Genomic DNA, 21,410 nt, shown 5'->3' with positions numbered 1-21,410 from the left:
ACAATTTCCAGTGGAACTGGACCTCAAAATGTTTCAGCCTCATCCCACACTTGGACATTCATAGTTCCCAAGACTCAGTGACTTTTGTTGGTCATAAGTGACCACAGGTGTATGCTATACTATTTCCCTCAGGCTTACTGAAGTGTTGCACTCTTCATACCTACAGTACACAGTATCCAATTCTGGTATATTTTCCCCTTCCTCTGTTCCTTATTTCTATAACTAGACACTCTTAGAGTTTTCCAATGCTGATTCTACAGGGCTGTATATCTTGATGCTGGTTTTGTTGGCATTCCATGATCCTGTTTTGTGTTCTTCATGTGATAGTTGTGATGACCCAGCAGGTTTTGGCTCCTGACAGGTGACTTTGGCCAGCATGTTTTTCTCAACCAGGACAAATGACCACAACCTGAAGCCAAGCTATTGATGGCACTGGAAAAAAGGGAAGGAAGGAAGTGAGAGGTGGAACTGATATGTAAGCATAGGTTTTAGTGTAAATCTGTTTCTTGTTCATAAGACAGTGTTGTCTCCTTGGTGTAGTTAGTACAATCTTGTTAACCTTAGTGCAGAATGATGATGAGTAAAAGTGAACTTAAGGTCAGTGAGTGCCAGTTCATGTTTCTTTCTTTTTTTTTTAACTTGTTTTGGATTCTGGGTGCAATCATAGATCATGGAGATAGATGAAGATGTTTCACCTTGGTGCACTGTTTCTATTTTGAAGAAGCTTGAGAGCTTGTGAGGATCAAGGAAAATGTTTTGTCCTCCAATTTGTTGCTCACAAGGGAATCATAAAGAATGTTTTTTTATTTTATATTATTTCAGTACCCAATTCAGTACCAGTACCTTTAAGAATATACCCTTTATCTTAATTGACTTTAAAATTAATGTCTTATAGAAGATAATTGGCAAATCTAGTTTTTTAAAAATTTTTCTGCAATGTAATAAATTTTATTTGAAAACTTTTTCAAAATTGTATGAGTGTGGCACATACAAGATGGTGGAATGAGGACAGTGCTGACTTGTTCCCTTGAACTTTCACAAATTGCACTCAAAACAGCATTAAAATAACAACTCAGAATGAGTTCTGAAGTGACAGAAACACGAATATTATGGAAAGAAACAATTTCCCTTCCCAAAACAACTTGGAATTTCAGCAGGAAAGGTCTATCTCACTGGGGTGAGAGTGGAGCACATCCAGCATAGGATATGGCATTCAGATTCCACATTAGCAGGCCAGCAGCAAGCAGTGAGGGGAAATGAATTTGAAAAGGCAGGTTCTGAAGGTCTCAAATCAGAGATGGTAAAAGGGTCAGGAGAAAATTACAGAGGACTTTTTGCTGGTACTGGGAGCAGGACTCTTTTACTTTGCCTGGTTCTGGGTTATATGTAGTCCTAGGATGAGGAGACACACTAGCAGGAGCAGAGATCCTAGACACAGTTCTAGGAATGAAGAGTACTTGTTCTCACTCAAAGACTAAAGCATAGGCCAGGACAGGAATGCCCACACCTTTCCTTAGATCATATACACCTTGGAAGAACTGAAAACTTATAGACTCAGGAGGAAAATCATGAAGCTTGGGACAGTGCCCTCTCCACCCTGAGACTTTAACAGAATACTAACTTTAACATAAAGCAAAAAAATCAGAAAAATCTAAGAAGATTTACATGAACTGATGCAAAGTGAAGTGAGCATAACCAGAACAATGTAAATCAATAAAAGCAATATTATATGTGATGACAGTATTCTGAGTAATATAATGATCTGATGATTCCAAAAGGCTTATGATTAAAAATGCTATTCACCTCCAGAGTAAGAACTTATAAAGTCTGATGCAGAATTGAAGCATACTTATTCATAAGCTATTCTTATTTTCTTGAATTGGGGGATCTGTTTTCTTCTACAACATAGAAATATGTTTTGTGGGATTATACATGGATAACCTATATCAATTGCTTGCCTCCTCAAGGAATATGGAAAGCAGAAAAGGAGAAAAAGAAATGGAATTCAAGATTTAAAAAAAAATCATATAAATTATTTTTATAAATAATGAGAAATATAAGTATATATTCAAAATGAAACAAGATAAGGTGTGGCTCCATGTGAGATAACTATTTACAGTATATTTAATATATTTGTCTATAGTCAAATGATTAATTGTTTGGAGCAGAAGTTCTTAACTTTTTCCCTCTTTTTGACATCATTGTATCATTTGACAGTCCAGGGAAGCCTATAGAACCCATTTATTAATGCTTTTAAAATACATGGAATTTTAAAATATGCTATTAACATGAAACAAACTGTTAAAATACATTAATTTTGTTTTAACAATTCTATGAATGATTTGTTAAAAAGGTCTTCCTGTAGATCAATACCAAGTTCAAAATTATAAGAATGAAATTTTTTTAAAAATACCTTATGCAAAAACCCCTCAACTTTTCTTCCTTAAATAAGCTTCTGACTCATAGAAAAATAAATGGAAAATAGATGGAGGACTTATAGAATGATTGTCATGTGAAAGGATTATACCTAAGTCCAATTCCTTTGAAAAATACCATTAGGGGAAGATAAAGGAAGAACAGATGAAGTAAAGATTTAGCAGAATGAAAGAGAAAAGATATTGATCTTTTCTGTGCAATCTAGTCCTACACAAGTTTAGGTAACTCTTATTGCTTCGTAAAGACATACTCTCCTTCTTAACCAGATATAGAGCCTCTCCCTAGGTTCTGGAGTGCTCTAAGATCAGGCCACATACTCAAAAGTCTGTAGAACTCTATGTCTTTTTTTTTTTGCTGACTGTGGTAGGAGGAAAAAATTCATTAGTACTTTTTCTTAGATTTCTTTTTGCTGTGTTTTCTATATCTATTTGAATGTTTTTGTTTGTTTTTGTTTTGGCAGGGGAAATAGGAAGCAGTTTTGCTCCTTGCTACTCAGTCAATGAGGCTCTACCTCCCAGATCTTTGAATAATCAAAGTTGTTTATAATATTACATCATATTTCTGTGCTAAACATATTTTATTTCAATACCAGTGAATAAGCGTTTATAAAATATGGACAATTTGTTAGGCACTATAGTCAGCACTGGTGATACAAAATTAGACAAAAAAATACCCTTGTTCTAAAAGAGGTTACAGTCTAATATGCCAGATAATATCTAAATAACTCTACAAGCAAATTATACCTGGGATGAATTAGGGACATGCTCAGAGGGAAGGAAGATAAAGTAGGACTAGGAAAGTTTTCTTGCAGAAAGTCGGACTTGAGAAGATATTAAAAACCTAGAGGTAAAGATGGAGTAAGAGAGGTACAGGCATGACAGACAGCCCATAAAACTTCTGAGTTGAGAAATAGACTGTTTTCTGTGAGGAACAGCAAGGAAGTCAGAGTAATTAGGTCAAAGAGTTCAAGGAGGAGAATTAAGCCTAAAAACTGGAAAGGTAAGATATATTATGAGAGATATTAAAAGCAAAAGAACAGGTTTTATATTTAATCCTGGAGATAATAGGGAGCCAGTGCAATTTGTTGAATGAGAGTGTATGTCACATGGTTGGATATGTACTTTAAGAAGATTGGTTTCAGAATTAATTCAATTATTTCAGGGGTATGGGAACTTTGAGGTAAGAACATCAATGAGCAGGTTATTTCATTATTCCATATGTGAGGTGATGGGAACCTGTTCCAGAGTGGTATTAGTAGGAGGAGAGAAGGAGACTTATTCAAGAAATGCACCTCATCTATTTACCCTTTCTATCTAGACAGTCTAAGATACAATGCAATATTTACTATATATTTCTGCCTTGTTTTAACTTTACTCAAATACCTGTCATCCTCTTTCCCTGCTATCCTAGAACTGGTTTACATGGGTATAATTGCTTAATGGGTAGTTGACTAGTGTAGTGGATAAAAGAGATTGGAGTTAAACAGATTCACCTTCCTTAGTTAAAATCTGGCCCAAGTACTTACTAGCTATGTGACTCTGGGTAAATCACTTAAACATTTTCACCTCATTTTTCTCATTGGTAAAATTAATGAGAGAAGGAAATGACAAATCATTCTGCTATCTTTGCCAACAAAGCCCCAAATGGGGTCATAAGGAGTAACTAAACTATTTTTTAAAACATAGACTATTCTTGTATATGCCATTTCCATATAACCTGTTTCATCTGTGTTAAATTTATGGTTGGACTGAATATATTTAATTGGTCATCAGGGATTTAATTACTAAATCCCAAAAATGAATTACTAAAGTCAGAATGGAATTTATGGTAGTTTATTTTACAACAGAGGGAAGATATTAAGGAAGAGAGAAAGAGAAGAAAAGGAGTGAGAGAGAGAGACAGAGACAGAGAGAGACAGAAAGAGATAGAGAGAGAGAGAGAGAGAGAGAGAGAGAGAGAGAGAGAGAGAGAGAGAGAGAGAGAGAGAGAGAGAGAGAGAACTCTGGCTTCCTCTGAGTCAGGTAGGAATTCAAAGGCCCCAACCAGACTAAATGAGTCTCAAGATAATGGGCCTTTCTGGAGACTGATGCCTCCAGAAAGGCCAAGGAAAGGAAGTCAGCCTTTACATTCACTGTGTTTCAGTTCAATCAGCAGATTCTTTAACAGCCTCAACTCCAGTAGAACTACTTCTTACAGGAGACTCCAAGTGTTTCTCTCCACTCCAAATGTCTCTCTCTCTTCACTCCAAGTGTGTCTTTGTATGTCTCTGTTTCCACTTTTAAAGACCTTTTCCTCTTATGTCACTTCCCCTAAATTTTTATGTCTACCAATCACAGTCAATGCTCTACTCCAGTACTGCCTACTCTTTCACACGTGGGTCACAGACCTCCCACTCAGTGTATGAAATGGGTGTTCATACCTTTTTGTGTTAAAATCCAAAATGAGTAGATCTCCATACTCAACTTTAAGTACTGTGCTTAAATTTTGGGGAATAAAATAAAAAAATAGACAGGGGATTACAATTTAATCTTCACAATGAAGGGAGAACTAAGTACCTTCATTGTTACTATCAGGGGAGAGCCAAATCCAATTTTCAGATATGATTAATATATATAACCTTTCAAGTTCCCATTATAACCATAGGTCTCATCTCACAGTTCCTCAGCGATTTAAGTCTAATTTGTCTCTTTGTATTGGAATGTATATTTTATCTTGGTTTTTGTGTATAAATTCAAGGAAATAGATTTCATAACCATATTCTCTCTTTGTGTTTTCTCTTATCTCTTGGTATCATAAGTATCATTCTTCCTATGTTGCTACTTGCCTCTATGTGATCTATTTGAGATGTACATTGGCAGTTTTCTACTAGTTCCTAAAAGTTCTGTGAGTGAAAAGTAAAGTACTGATATTAGATGTTATAAAGTTTTATATAGGGAGAATGACAGTGTAATAATGAAAATAAATATAAAATGTAATAATTAAGATGCTACATGTAATATTTAGAAATTGGTTTTGTTAAATAATATTAGTAAAAAATGTTGTGGTCACTGTTTATAAAATTAACGCTTAAGAAATGAGGAAGATAGTAGCTTTTAACAATTCAATTTAATATGAATATAGTATAAGAAAGAAATAAGGAAAGAAGGAAGTATTTTTTCCTAGCCTACAACTCTAAAGTCTGGTTCATAGAATTTCAGCTCAGTCCCCGACAAGGTTCTAATCTCCATGTGGAAGTCTACTAGTCTCTTCAGAGCAAGTCTTACCAGCATATGAGGGTGTCTTCTGCCCAAGACACCAACTCGAATTGCAGAAAGACTCCCAACCAAAGCCCTCCAGAGAAGAACCTGATCTTCTCTACAGTCTCATTTTTTATAGTCTTCTTTTTCCACATCACTTCCTTTCCCTGTGAGCTGATCTATCGCATCTCAGGAACCAATCAAAGTCTCTCTGACCTGAACCTGTAACCCTTAGTTCCAGGTCATGATCCTAGGGCTCTTATCCTATGACTTCTGTTTGGAGCATTTCAGCCATTTTAATGGGCTGTATTGGAGGAGCAGAAAGTTCATGATCCTGGGAAGTAGGGATTCCCTTTACATAACGGTGAGGACAATGAGGACAATAGGTTGTCTACCTGGGTGCCTGGGAGAATAACGGTACTCTTGTTGGTGATAAAGAAGTTTAGAAGTAAGGAGAACTTGGACAAATAATGAATTCCATATTGGAATTGTAAGGCTTGAGAATCTGAGATGTTTAAGCAACAATGGCTGATATAAAATTAAAGATTAGAAAAGAAAAACAAAAATTTGAGTCTAAATTTAACCAAATGTAATAAAACAAATTAAATTACCCTATATAATATCTTATTAAAAAAAAAAAAACACAGCTAAGCAAACCAAAAAAACTTTCGAGATAAGAGGTTTGGGGGCATGTGAGTAGATATTAATTCATACTAGAAAGCTTTTTTGGATTTCAATGGCTGCTGACAATAAGAATCAGTAATATAACATGGATATCAAAAATGTAATGAAATGTATGACATATTAAGACAGGAATAATGCAGAGAACAAGAAAGATAGTAAATCCATTGTATTCTCATCTTATCAGACCAGATTTGAAGATTTGTTCTCTTTTTTGTATACCACATTTTACTTATTACATTGCTGAAATTGAAGGTCTGAATTAGTGGAGACAAATGAGGGTTGTATAATTTCCAATTGACCAAAATATTAGGGGATTTGGGGACTATAAAAAAGGAGCCACATGTGGGGGAGTGGGGAATAATGATAACTTTCATCATATATTTCTAGTAATATATGTAATATAAATTGAACTTTTCCTGTTTGGATTCAGTCTGCAGAAAAAGGAAAAATTGATTAGCAGCTTGAAAAAGACAGGTTTGTCTTTATAGTGGAGGGAAAAAAATACTTCCTAAAAGGTAGAACAATTTTAAATGCAATGGATTATCTCAGGACGTATTGGAAAACTTTCACTTCAAGTTTTCAACAAAGCCCTGTGCAACTCTTTATCAAGGATGTTGTAGAAGCAACTATTTTATAGGTTCAGAGTGCACTTGACCTCTGAGTTCACTTGTAATTCTGTTATTAAATAAAAATTAAAGGGTTAAAATAGTTTGGTATATATTTCTATAATGATATATTTCATAATATAGAATTTTGAATATAAAAAAGCTATAACAAGACAATACATTAATTGTTTTCATTCTTATGATAGATGATTCCTATTCTAGAAACTTACTTCAAAAATGACAATATTTAAATCACTTTCATTCAAAGAATTAATTTATCATATTACATAATATGATTTTTCATTCACTATACAGCTTCAGTCCACCACTCTGATGACTATTTCTTTCAAATAATACTTCAAGTTGCCTTTGTTCTTTCTAAATCTGAATTTGTACAAAAATAGACTATTTATGGCACTCAACCATTTAAATGTCAAAAGGAGTTTGGTATGTCCACTAAATTAAAACATCCTAATCATAGGCTGTCAAACCTGTGAGAATTTAGTTCTACCTCAAATTTCTGTTTATGACAGCTTACAGAGGCCATGCAGTGAATTTTTTTTTACTTCCTTAGAACCCAATTAGGAGTGACAAATTCAACATTTTTAATAACCCAACTATAAATGTATTAAATTAGACATCTACTTCAAAATGAGGTCATTAACTGATCAGGCAAAAGCCAGAAGTATAAAGATTTATTATGTGAATTTTACTTGGCTATAGAAAGGACTCCTAGGGTTAGAAATTAAAATGCTGGATTCCCAGGGAGAAATGTATGGGAATTACATTAAAGAGGAGAATGGTAAACAACTAAGGATAAAATAAATGTATATAAGCCCTAGTTCATGGAGAAGCAAAAAGGAGGAAGGTGACAAAAAGAGAATAAATATTAAAGACCCAATAAGATATTTTGTTGGAGTAATATTTGAAAATTATATAGCACTAAGCAATTTGAAATTTTTGGAATAAAGAGTAAAAATTAATGACTATAACAGAGTACATTTTTCCTTGGCTTATTCCAGGAAAAAAGAAAAATCAGGATTAGCAATTGAGATCTCTCACAAAGTTAAAGGTAAAGCATATACACTTAAAAAGATGAATAGGGAAACTATATTATGTTAAAAGTTACTATTGATAATGAATCATGATCAGTATTAAACTAATATATGCAAAATGTTATAGCATATAAAATTTTAAAGGAAATCTAAATGACTTAAAGATAGAAATAAATAACAAAACAATAATAGTGAAGGGCTTCAATTTCCCCTGTCAGAACTAGATAAATCTAACAAAAATGTTAGTATGAAAGAAGTCAGGAGATGAATAGAATTATAGATAAGTTAAATATGAAAGAAATCAGGAGAGAATTTAAAAAGAAGAGAAGAGTATACATTCTTCTCTTTCTGGCATTACATAATTTTTTAAGTAAAAATTGACCATATGTTAAGGCACAAAAATATGAGTTACATATAGAAAAGTAGAAATACTAAATGCCACCTTCTCAGACCATAATGCAATTAATGAATTTATAATAAATGCTTATGGAGACAAAAAGTAAAATTTAATCAAAAGCTAGTGTTAAATTTAATTGTGTCTGGTCTCTGAATATTTAATTTGGTGGTTGCCAGGGATTTAATTTCTAAATCCCAAAATGAATTACTAAAATAAATGGAATTTATGGTGGTTTATTTACAATAGAGGAAAGATATTAAAGAAGAGAGAGAGGGGAGGGGGAAATAGAAAAAGAGAAAGAAAAAGAGAGAGAGAGAAAGAGAGAGAGAGAGAGAAAGAGAGAGAGAGAGAGAGAAGAGAGAGAGAGAGAGAGAGAGAGAGAGAGAGAGAGAGAAGAGAGAGAGAGAGAGAGAGAGAGAGAGAGAGAGAGAGAGAGAGAGAGAGAGAGAGAGAGAGAGAGAGAAAGAGAGAGAGAGTTCTTTGGCTTCCTCTGATACCAGTTAGAAATTCTAAGCCCTAGCCAGGGGAAAAGAGTCTCAAGATGATGGACCTTTTCTGGAGGCTTCATGCCTCCAGGGTCACTAAGTCAGCCTTTCACTCACCAATGGTGAATGTCTAAAAGGAAAGCAGTCTGAGGTCTCCTGCATGAGCTCCTCCAAGGTCCAGTTCCTCTTCCAGTCCTTCCTCAAGTGTCTGTCCTCCAGTCCAACTCCAAGTCAGAGTTCTTCCATCTCAAATCCCTTCTGTGGTCCTCTTTTTAAAAATCTTTTTCTCTTGTGTCACCTCTCCTAAATTTCACATCTACCAACTATTGCACATGTGGATTGCAGACCTCCCACCTCATGATTAAGTGGGAAATTTATACCTTTGGTGATCAGATCTAACACAGGCAGATCTTCCCACTCAACTTCAAGTACTATGCTTACATTTCTGGGGGTTAAATCAACAAATAGATAGAGGATTACAATTCAATCTTCACACTAGATAATTTAATCTTAAAAAATGTGTGGCTTAAAGAAGTGATGGAAATAACAAGTAATTTCATGAAAGAAAACAATAATAATGAGACAACATAGCAAAACCCATGGGATTCAACAAAATAATAATTAGAAGAAATATAAATTTCTAAATTTTTATATAAATAAAATAGAAAAAGAAGAGGTATTATTACAAAAATGAATAATATGGAAATAGGTTTTGAGTGATAATACAGGTATAACCCAGTGTAAATGCTTGTCAACTCTGGGGAGGGGGGGGATAAGGGGGCAGGAAGAGAAACAACATGAACCATGTAATATTGACAAACTTATGTGTAAATTTATAACTGGAATAAAATTAAGGCAAAATTTAGATATAGATAGAAAGAAAGAAATGTATATTTTTAAAAGATAAGGAAGAGATAAAACATTTGGGAATGTGATTTTAAAAAAAAAGGAAAACTTAAAAATTATTAACTAAACACCAAATTAGAAATCCTAAAAATGAAAGACAATAAAATTATATTTAAGAAAATCATTAAATTAATAAATCAGTCTAGAAATGGATTTTATTAAAAAATCAACAAAGTATATAAATAATTAATTTGTAGCATTTTTAAAAATACATAAGGGAACTAGATCATTAGCATTAAAGACTAAAATGCCACTAATGAAAATGAAACTAAAGCAATTATTAGAAGTTATTTTGCTCATTTATATGCCAACAAATTTAAAAAAGTAAGTAAAATGGGAAAATATTTACAAAAATATCAACTTGCTAATCTATCAGAGGAGACAGAATATCTAAATAAACCTATTTTTGTAAAAGAAATTACAGACCATAAATGAATGACCTAAAGAAAGCATCAGGACCGAATGGATTCACAAATGAATTCTACCAATATTAAAAGATCAACTAATTCCAACATAAAATAATTGGAAATAACATGTAAAGAAGGGGTTTTACCAAACTCTATTTATGAAACAAATATCCTACTAGTATATAAAACAGAAAAAGCCAAAAACAAGAAGGAAAATTATAGACCAATTTCATTAGTGACTATAGATGCAAAAATACTGAATAAAATACTGAGTTGGAGACTGCAGCAATGAAATTACAAAGATTAAACATTGTGACCAAACATGATTTATACCAGTAATTCAGCGGTGGTTTAATATAAAGAAAACTATCAACATAATTCATCATATTAATAACAGAATTAATTTTAAAAATCATGTTAATATATCAATAGATGCAGGGAAAACCTTTGATAAAATACAAATATAAAATATAATATAATATAAATTACAAAATACATTCCTGTTAAAACCCTGGAATCACAGACATAAATGGAGTTTTTCTTAAAATGATACAAAGCATCTAACTAAAGTCATCTGCAAAGATTATTTGTAATGCGATTACACAAGAAGTGAAATAAGGATGACACTTATCATAAATATTATTTAACATAGTATTATAAATGCTAGCAATTGAAATAAGAGAACAAGAAATCAAAGGAATCAGAACAGGCAAGGTAGCAATAAAACTCTCTCTGAAGATATTTTATATATAGATAATCCTAGATATTCAACTAAAAAGTTAGTGAAACTATTAATCATTTCAGTAAGGAAACAGGATATAAGATAAACCCACAAAAATTATCAGCATTATTACATATTACTATCAAAATCTCCTTTACAAATAACCACAGGTAGAATAAAATATCTGTCAGTATACCTACCAAAACAAACCCAGGAACTACATGAACATAATTATAAAACACTTTTAAAACAAATAAAATCAGGAGAAAACTTAATTATTCATGTATTGACAAAGCCAATATAATTAAAATGACAATCTTACCTAATGTAATCTACTTATTCATTGCCATCTCAAACAAATTACCTCATTGAAATATAAAAAAAATGATAAAATTCATTTGGATCAACAAAAGATAAAGAATAGTAAAATAATTTTTTAAAAGTAAAGGAAGAAGATCTAACAGTACAAGACTTTAAACTATATGATAAAGCAGTAATTATCAAAACTTTCTAGTACTAGGTAAGAAATAGAAAAGTAGAGCAGTACAACAGAACAGACATACAATAAAAATGTTAAAATATTATATTAACTTTGTATTTGAGAGCAAAAAAATTATATAGACATCCAGGCAATTAGGATAAGAAATGATTATTTAGTAAAACAATTCTGGGACAACTGAAAAGTAATTTAACAGAAACTAGGTATGGACCAATATCTTATACCATTCAATAAGATAAAAATGATCTCAACATATAGAAGATATAAACAAATTTGAAAAACAGGAAACATATTACCCATCAGACTTATGGGTAGGGAAGGAATTTATGAGGAAATGAAATGGACAGAATTGTGAGGTATAAAATGAAAAGTTTTGATTATATTAATTTTTTTTAATGTGCAAAGTGTAAACAAACCTTAAAATATCTTAGACTTATAAATGTTGGAAATTTCACCATTGGGAAATTTCATACTTGGAAAATTTCTTACTGATAGTCTATTGGAATGTGAACCCCATTGGCATGGGAGGTTCCTCCTCCTCCCTTCTTAAGATTACTTTAGGACAGAAACCTTTTACTGAACAATGAATAGGGCTTTGACCTATGCTTAAGCATAGAACAGGAATATCTTTGAGTCATGATTGATTTTAGAATTGATACAATGGAGATACTTGGAATGACAGAACCAGGTCTTGGAAATTACAATCTCCACCCTACTCAGTCCTAACAGGATTTAGGAAGGGCTGCAGCATAGATCAAAATTTAATTATTCCAATCTCTACCCTACTCAGGGTAACAGGATTTAGGAAGGGCTGTAGCAAAGGATCAAGATTTAATTATTTGGGAATATGACCTTCAACAGACATGTGCAAAGCCACAGACCTCTGGGCGGTCCTGGGTTAAGCTAGAGCCACCATTGGCACAGGGAAGACATGGACAGTGATTGGTAGATGTGAGAACTGAGGGGAGGGAACTTGGATGGTTTCCTTAAAGATAGAGGGGTCTGAGGACTGAGGGGGGTTGGTTGGAGAATTTTGGCTCTGAGTGGTTGGAGAGGTGCTCTGAGAAGCTTGCTCTGAAGGAAGCTGGAGGTGGAGGCCCCTGAGACTGTTTCTCCATTTTGGTCACGTGAGTAATAGGGACTGATCTCCTTTCTTTGCCCCAGCTATCTAAGGGCTTGGGCCTTTTGGCCCAGCCTAAACAGAAGGGGTATTTAAGCCCTATTCCCTTCTCTCCCCTTTCTCTCTCCCTCTCTCTCTCTATCTCTAATACCTTTCTTCATCCTGTTTGTAATTAAACTCCATAAAGATTGACTGCTGACTTGAGTTTTCATTTAGGAATTACATAGCTGAATTCCTTGGCGACCTTAAATTAATATATATCAGTCTTTTAAAGTGATTTCCTTGTCACAAAAGGAAACTAATGTCAGAAAGGTTAGAAGGAAAGGAGAAAATGGGGAAAATTCTCAGAAGTCTCTAATATCTAAAGCATATAGAGAACTTTTTCAATTTTATGGAAATTAGTGATCCCCAAAAAATAAATGGACAAAAAAATGAACAGATTTTAGAGAAAGTCATCAAAGACTCTATAGGTACATGAAAAAATACTGTAACCAGTACTGAGTAGAGAAATGCAAACCAAAACAATTCTGATGTACACTACTTAAATTTTGCAGTGTGTCTTAAGATTGTCAGATGAAAAACTGTCAACCATTTCTGTGACAGAGACTGGGAAGTTTGTTGTTTCTGTCTTTCCCTCTGATCAGCCTTGGAGAATTTGTGGAATATTTGCAAGATCTTGAATCTGAAGGAGTTGAAATTTTATTTTGATCAGAGAGCAGGAGATTTACTGATCAGCTCTTTGGAATTCCTCTGGGGGTTCCAGAGGTTAGCTCCTGGAAGAAACAGCTTGTGACTTAGACATCTTTGTTTGAAGGGAAAGGAAGTTTGGTAGATCTCTAAATTGTTAAGTTTATAACTTTTGGTAATAGGTTTTAGTAAGTTAGAATTTATATTTTAGATAGACAGAATAGATTAAGGAGGATTACCTTTTGGTGATAACAAAGTCTTCCCTTGCAAGAAAGATTGGGATGGGAATTTATGTAGAAATTATTAGTTAATAGGCAATTTCTTATCCATACTTATTTTCTTTTACTTTCTCTTTTGTACAATTGAATAGTTATAATAAATAGTTTTTATAAGGCTGGCCTAAGTAGAAGTTTTCCTTCAACTGCTTGAGCAGCCATTTTCTTCAATGGTCAATCTCAGGAGCCTGTCCACACAAGTGACAACTATTGGTATTACTAATACCAGTAACCAATAAGGGTCAATACTCTTTTCAGCAAAGGTCAACTGAAAGATTGGGGCAGGATGGTAGGTTTGAGAAACATCAGCATAGAGATGGTAATTAAGTCCATAGGAGTTCCTGTGATTACCAGGTGAAGTAGTATGGAGGGAGAAAAGGTCTGGAGGTCCCAGGAGAAAACCCTGATGGACACCTACAGTTAAAGAATGAGATGTAGTGAAGGATCCAATAAAGATACTGATACAAAGCCATCAGATAAGTAGGAGGAAAACCAGGAGAATGTGGTAACATAGAAACCTAGAGGAGAGTGATTAATAGTGTAAAAGGCTATAGAGAAGTCAATATTGAGAAAAGGCCATTGTGTTTGGAATTTGAGAGATCATGAATAACTGTGCAGAGAACAGTTTTGGTGGAATGATAAAATCAGAAGGGAGCAAGAGCAGAGAAAGTGGAGATAGTTTTTTTAAAAATATATTTCCTCAATTACATATAAAAACAGCTTTCAACATTTAAAAAAATTTTTGAGTTCCAAATTCTCTAGCTCCCTCAACCGTCTCTCCATCCCTGAGATAGTAAATAATTTATACAGATTTTATTTGTACATTCATGTAAAATGTTTTCATATAAATCTTTTTTGTGAAAGACATCTAAAGCAACAACAACAAAAGAAACTAAAAGTGTGTTTTAGTCTTCATTCATTGATCTACATAGCCTTTTTTTTTCCTGTGGAATTTGGATATAAAGGACTGAAGAGCCAGATTGTCTTGAATATGACTTCTTACACTTCTATACCAGCAAGACTAGATCTAACTAGTATGATAGGCCTGCATCATGCCTCCTGGGAATAGAATACACAACTTCAAAGTCAAGTTGAGCAATACTCATTTGCCTTGGAGTAACCTAGGATTTTTGCTCATATTCTAACTTCAAAACTGTTTTAACTATTTCTTTCTGGGTGTCAGAATTTCTAGTCATAATTATATGCCTGAAAGAATGACATTTATAGGGATATCATCACAGAAATGAAAATTTCACATTTACTTTTTTATTCTCTAAGTGTTAAAAGGGTTTATTAAAGTGATGTTTTAACATTGATGGTTAAAATTGGTAAGGTAATTGTATCTCTTTGTAAGATTGTTGTACTTACCTTTTTAAATTTGTCTTTGGTTTGCAACCAACTTTTACTAATTGGAACCAAAATATTTTGAAATTATTAGACTCTTCCTTAGATTGCTTTGCCTAGCTACTTAAGTAATATCTGTGATATCTCAAATGCTATTTCCCTTTTTTATCTAATAAGTTATTAGTTTACCACTTATCTTTGAATGAAGTAATTTGTTTTCAGATATTGGTGTTTCTCAGGATTTTTAAAATTCTTACATTTTTCTAGTAGCATTATAATAAATCCAGCCTAACTTGAAATGTGAGGAAAAATAAGAGAATATTTTGCTCTGAGATTTCTCTGGGAGGAAAACAGTATTTTTCTTAATCTATACAATTATTATTTTGATGCAATTTTTCTCTGATTTGTTTGTATTTTGATCATGTGCCATACAAACATAAAATTTTAGGGCATAAAGGAACATTATACATCAAGTAATGGACTTATCCTGTTTCTACCCTCTCCCCATTTTAACTAAGAGACTTATGCAAAGTCACATTAGTAATGCCAAAATTAGTGACTAGAATGTAGGATTCCAAGCTTCTAGTCTAGCACATTGTCCACATTACTATTATTAAAGTGACTGTAAAAAGAAAAACTTAATTTGAGTTGTTTGATTTTTAGAATAATTGACTCAGTGAAGATGCACTGTTCTACATTCCTTTATTCTAATATCTGAATCCAAAGTGCAAATCAACAACTCAAGTCTTCCTTTTTGTATCTCAATTGAAGTTTTTTCTACAAGTTAGCATCATTATAAAAAAACAACAATAATGCTAACAAACAATGATGGAGACATTTCTGCAAAGAAATTTGTTTTCGTTAAAGGGAACTGTTGACATTGTCACATCTAAATGATGAATCTTTTATTCATTATTACTAGCAAAAAATAAAAATTTTTATGAATTAAATAAGCTGCTGAATTTCCTTTAGCAATAGAGAGAAAGAAAAAAAATACAATTTAATAAAATTAAGACCAAGACCAATGGCTACTTATTCAGATAACTTAAGATGCATACATTGATGTGATTTCTGTATATCAGTGAATGTTATGAATTGTTTTGCTTTGCTTCTTGCAAAATATTAAAGTACAAGTAAAACAGCATTTAGTCAAACACAAATGGCTAGAAATAAAAGAATTCCTTGTCATAAAAAAACAATCACAATTCTAATAAGCTTCAAAAAGCCCAGAATGAAAAACTGATATAAGACTGACAAGTCTTCCTATATTCCAACCAATGCCTGGAGAACATACCTTCTTTTTCATTGTTGTACATAAAAGAACTATGAAGTGTAAGACACACAAGATTAAAGTTTTTTAAAAGAATACTTATTTTTTATTTTTTACTCAGTCTATGATTTCATTGATATGGACACACTTTCCAATGAAACAGGTCTCAAACTATCCATACTTTCTCTTTCTGTGTTACTTTTGTTCAAGTCCTCCCATAAATCAATTATTTATAGGAGAAAAGGCAAGGGAAGGAGATCTACCCAACACATTGGAAGACTTTCTCCAGATCACTTAATATTTCAAATGTATCAAAGGACCAAATATTGCTTATCCTTTATACTTACTGTATGTTAGTCTTTCAGAGTCTGTTTTTTGATAAATTCAAATATACCCTTTCTAAATGATTATCAATCATCTTTTAATATCACAATTTCTAGAATTTCCTCAGGGTTCAAACTCAAGTTCAGATCCCTGCAATTTGCAAATAATCTTCTCTCTGATTTTTTTTTATTTTAAGATTTTAGGTTGAATCTTGTAGAATCTTTTCCATTTTCATGATTTACTGTAATTTTCTCTTAAGAAAGATCAGTTAGACTTCTGAGTAAGCATGGCAGCAGATTAGAGGTGGCTCGCTTCCCCTCCTCACACCCAACAATATAGACGACCTCAAAAAAAAAACCCAAAAACCATCCTCATAAGAACAGAGGGACTCTACAGTAGGGTATAGCATTGAAGATACATGGGATTTGGGCATTTCCACACTAGAAGGGAGCAAAAAGGCTCCCAACCAAACTTGAGCTGATCTACCCTCCCCAACCACACCTACAGAGTCAGAGTTAAAGTCAGTGTGCTCCAGAATCAACGAGTGAGCAAGGAGCACCCCTGGAGTGAGCAAGGGACAGCTCGAGATATTGGGAGCTGACTAATACCACCAAGGACTTCCCCCTGAGAGCAGCAACACCCAAAACCCTGGCAGGCAGGGGACCACAGAACTTAGGTGTCCCCAGGAAGGTAGTGCAACTGCAGAGAATCGAGAGCTTGCCCCAGGGAAAAGCCTTGCTCCTTAGCACCATACACAGAGAGCCATCCCTCCTCACTCAGATTTCTGACTGGAAAGGGAAGAAAAAACCATAGAGATGGCAAACAGTGCCCAGGAACAACTTCCCAACACCAAGAAAAGCAAGAAGAAGGGGTTGACTTTGAATAATTTTTACAGAGGAAACATACAGACTACACAGGAAATATCAGAAGAGGAAACCCAAATAAATGTTCCAAAACCTTCCAAAAGAAATGGAAATTATGCACAAGCTCTTGAAGAATTTAAATTGGAGGTTATCAAAAAGATGGAAGCCTTCTGGAATGAAAAATGGCAAATAATGCAAAGAGAATTAAAAAATCTGAGTGACAAGAACTCCCAATTGGAGAAACAGCTAGAAGCTTCAAAAAGCAGTATAGACCAAACTGAAAAGGAAAACCAGTCTTAAAGACAAAAATTAGACAACTGGAAGACAATGATCTTGCAAAACAGCAAGAATTAATAAAGCAAAGTCAAAAGACTGACAAATTAGAAGAAAACAGAATGACAAGGTGACAGATCAGGAAAATAGAGGAAGGAGAGACAATTTGAGAATCATTGGTCTACCTGAAAAGCTACAAATGAACAGAAATCTTGACATTATAATACAAGAAATCATCCAAGAAAACTGCCCTGAAGTTCTTGAACAAGGGGCAAAAATAGACATCGAAAGAGTTCATAGAACGCCCTATACACTAAATCCCCAAAAGAAAACTCCCAGGAATGTAATTGCCAAATTCCAAAGCTTTTAAGATGAGGAGAAAATGCTACAAGAAGCCAAAAAGAGACAATTCAAATACCAAGGAGGACCAATCAGGATCACACAAGACCTGGCAGCTTCCACACAGAAGGACTGCAAGGCCTGGAACATGATATTTAGAAAGGCAAGAGAACTACGTCTTCAACCAAGAATCACCTATCCATCAAAACTGACTATATACTTCAAGGGAAAAGTGTGGGCATTCAACAAAATAGAAGATTTCCAAGTATTTGTAAAGAAAAGACCAGAACTCAGGGGAAAATTGGATATCCAAACACAAAGAGCAAGAGAAACATGAAAAGGTAAATATGAAAGAAAGGGGAAAGGAGAAAAAGGTTTTTTTTTCCTTTATTCAAACTCTCTTCTATAATGGCAACAATTAGATTAAACTACATATATTAACATATGGAGAAAATGTTATTTGTAAAGCTCAAAAATTGTATTCATAATTAGAGTAATTAAAAGAATCACTCATACAGAAACATTGGAACATTGAGGGCTAGAAAATGATATGTACAAAAAAAAAGAAAAAAGAAAAAAGGTTGGGGGAAACAATGATGGTAAGAGATACTTGAAGAAATATAAATAAAATAAATATAATAATCTTTTCCACACAAAGATACATATGGGAAGGGGAAGGGGGAAATATTCTTCTAAGAAGGAGAGGACTAGAGGGCTAATAGGCAACACTTAAACCTTACTATCAGTGAAATCAACTCTGAGAGGGAAGAGCATCTAGATCCATTGGGATCCTGAATTCTATTTTATCCTACAGGGTAAGGAAGAAGGAGTACAAAATGGGAGGGTAGAAGAGGGGGGAGGAAACTTAACAGACCCTAAAAAACACCAACAAGAAGGGGAAAAATGAAGGGACCAGAAAGGGAAGCATATCAAGGGAAGGGATTAAGGGGGTTGATTAAAGGTAAACCACTGGTTTAAAAGGTTATAGCAAAAGAAGAAAGATCAGAACTAGGAGAGGATATCAAAATGCTAGGGAATTCACAAGTGACAATCATAACTTTGAACATAAATGGGATGAACTCACCCATAAAAACATAGGCAAATAGGAGAGTGGATTAGAATCCAAAATCCTTCCATATGTTGTCTCTAAGAAACACACCTGAGGCGGGTAGATATTCACAAGATCAGAATGAAAGGTTGGAGCAAGACCTATTGGGCCTCAACTGATAGAAAAAAGGCAGGAAATGAAATTATGAAATTTGACAAACCCAAAGTAAAAATAGACCTGATTAAAAGGGATAGGGAAGGTAACTACATCCTGATTAAAGGCAGTATGGACAATGAAGAAATATCAGTAACCAACATGTATGCACCAAAAGGGATAGCACCTGAATTTCAAATGGAGAAATTAGGAGAATTGAAAGAGGAAATAGTAAAACTATACTATTGGGACACTGGAACCTACCACTATCAAATTTAGATAACTCAAATAAAAAATAAATAAGAAAGTGGCAAAAGAGGTGGATGAAATCTTAGAAAATTAGAGTTAATAAATATATGGAGAAAAATAAATAGGGACAAAAAAGAATACACCTTCTCTTCAGCAGCACATGGCATATTCACAAAGATTGACCATATACTAGGTCATAAAAACATGGCATAGAAATGCAAAAAAGCAGAAATAATAAATGCAAACTTTTCAGATTACAAGGCAATAAAAATAATGATCAGTCAGGGTACATGGAGAGCAAAATCAAAAATAAATTGGAAATTAAATAATATGATTCTTCAACATCAGTTAGATAGAGAACAAATCAAAGAAACAATTAATAATTTCATTGAAGAAAATGACAACAATGAGACATCCTTTCAAAACCTATAGGATGCAACCAAAGCAGTATTCAGGGGAAATTTTATATCCCTGAATTCATATATTAACATATTAGGGAGGTCAGAGGCTAATGAATTGAACATGCAAATCAAAAAACTTGAAAGCGAACAAATTAAAAACACCCAGAAAAAAAATTAGAGATCATAAAAATTAGGGGAGAAATCAATAAAACTGAAAGTGACAGAACCATTGAACTAATAAATAAGACTAGAAGCTGGTATTTTGAAAAAAGCAAACAAAATAGACAAAGTACTGGTCAATCTAATTTAAAAAAAGGAAAGAAAAAAAATGAATTAACAGTATCATAGATGAAAAGAGAAACCTCACCTCCAGTGAAGAGGAAATTAAGGCAATCATTAAAAATTATTTTGCCCAACTACATGGCAATAAATATGAAATATAGATGACATGGATGAATATTTACAAAAATATAAATTGCCTAGATTAACATAAGAAGAAATAGAATCCTTAAATAATCCCATATCAGAAAAAGAAATTGAACAGGCCATCAATTAACTCCTTAAGAAAAAAATACTCAGAGCCTGAAAGATTCACAAGTGAATTCTATTAAACATTCAAAGAACAGCTAAGACCAATACTATACAAACTATTCAACATAATAATCAAAGAGGGGGTTCTACCAAATTCCCTTTCTGACACAAATATGGTACTGATTCCAAAGTCAGGCAGGTCAAAAACGAAGAAAGAACTATAGACCAATCTCCTTAATGTACATAGATGCAAAAATCTTAAATAGGATACTAGCAAAAAGACTCCAGCAAGTGATCAGAAGGGTCATTCACTATGATCAAGTAGGATTTATACCAGGAATGCAAGGATGATTCAATATTAGGAAAACAATCCACATAATTGACCATATCAACAAGCAAACCAACAAAAACCACATGATTATCTCAATAGATGCAGAAAAATCCTTTGACAAAAATACAACACCCATTCCTATTGAAAACATTAGAAAATATAGGCATATAAGGGTCATTCCTAAAAATAATAAGTACTATCTTCCTAAAACTATCAGCAAGCATCATCTGCAATGGGTATAAACTAGATGCATTCCCAATAATATCAGGAGTGAAACAAGGATGCCCATTATTTCCTCTATTATTTACATTGTACTAGAAACACTAGCAGTAGCAATTAGAGAAGAAAAAGAAATTGAAGGTATTAAAATTGGCAATGAAGAGATCAAGCTATCACTCTTTGCAGATGATATGATGGTCTACTTAAATAATCCTAGGCAATCAACTAAAACACTAGTAAAAATAATCAACAACTTTAGCAAAGTTGCAGGATACAAAATAAATCTGCATAAGTCATAAGCATTTCTATATAAATCCAACACATCATAGCAGCAGGAATTAGAAAGAGAAATTCCCTTCAAAATCACCATAGACAACATAAAATACTAAGGAATCTATCTGCTGAGACAAACACAGGAACTATATGAACACAACTACAAAACACTCTCCACACAATTAAAAGTAGATCTGAGCAATTGGAAAAACATTAACTGATCATGGGTACGATGAGCTAACATAATAAAAATGACTATCCTACCTAAACTTATCTATT

This window comes from Monodelphis domestica, chromosome 5, assembly GCF_027887165.1.
Source record: "Monodelphis domestica isolate mMonDom1 chromosome 5, mMonDom1.pri, whole genome shotgun sequence".
Classification (NCBI taxonomy): Eukaryota; Metazoa; Chordata; class Mammalia; order Didelphimorphia; family Didelphidae; genus Monodelphis; species Monodelphis domestica.
The sequence above is the reverse complement of the archived record's forward strand: the minus strand, read 5'-3'. Positions refer to the sequence as shown.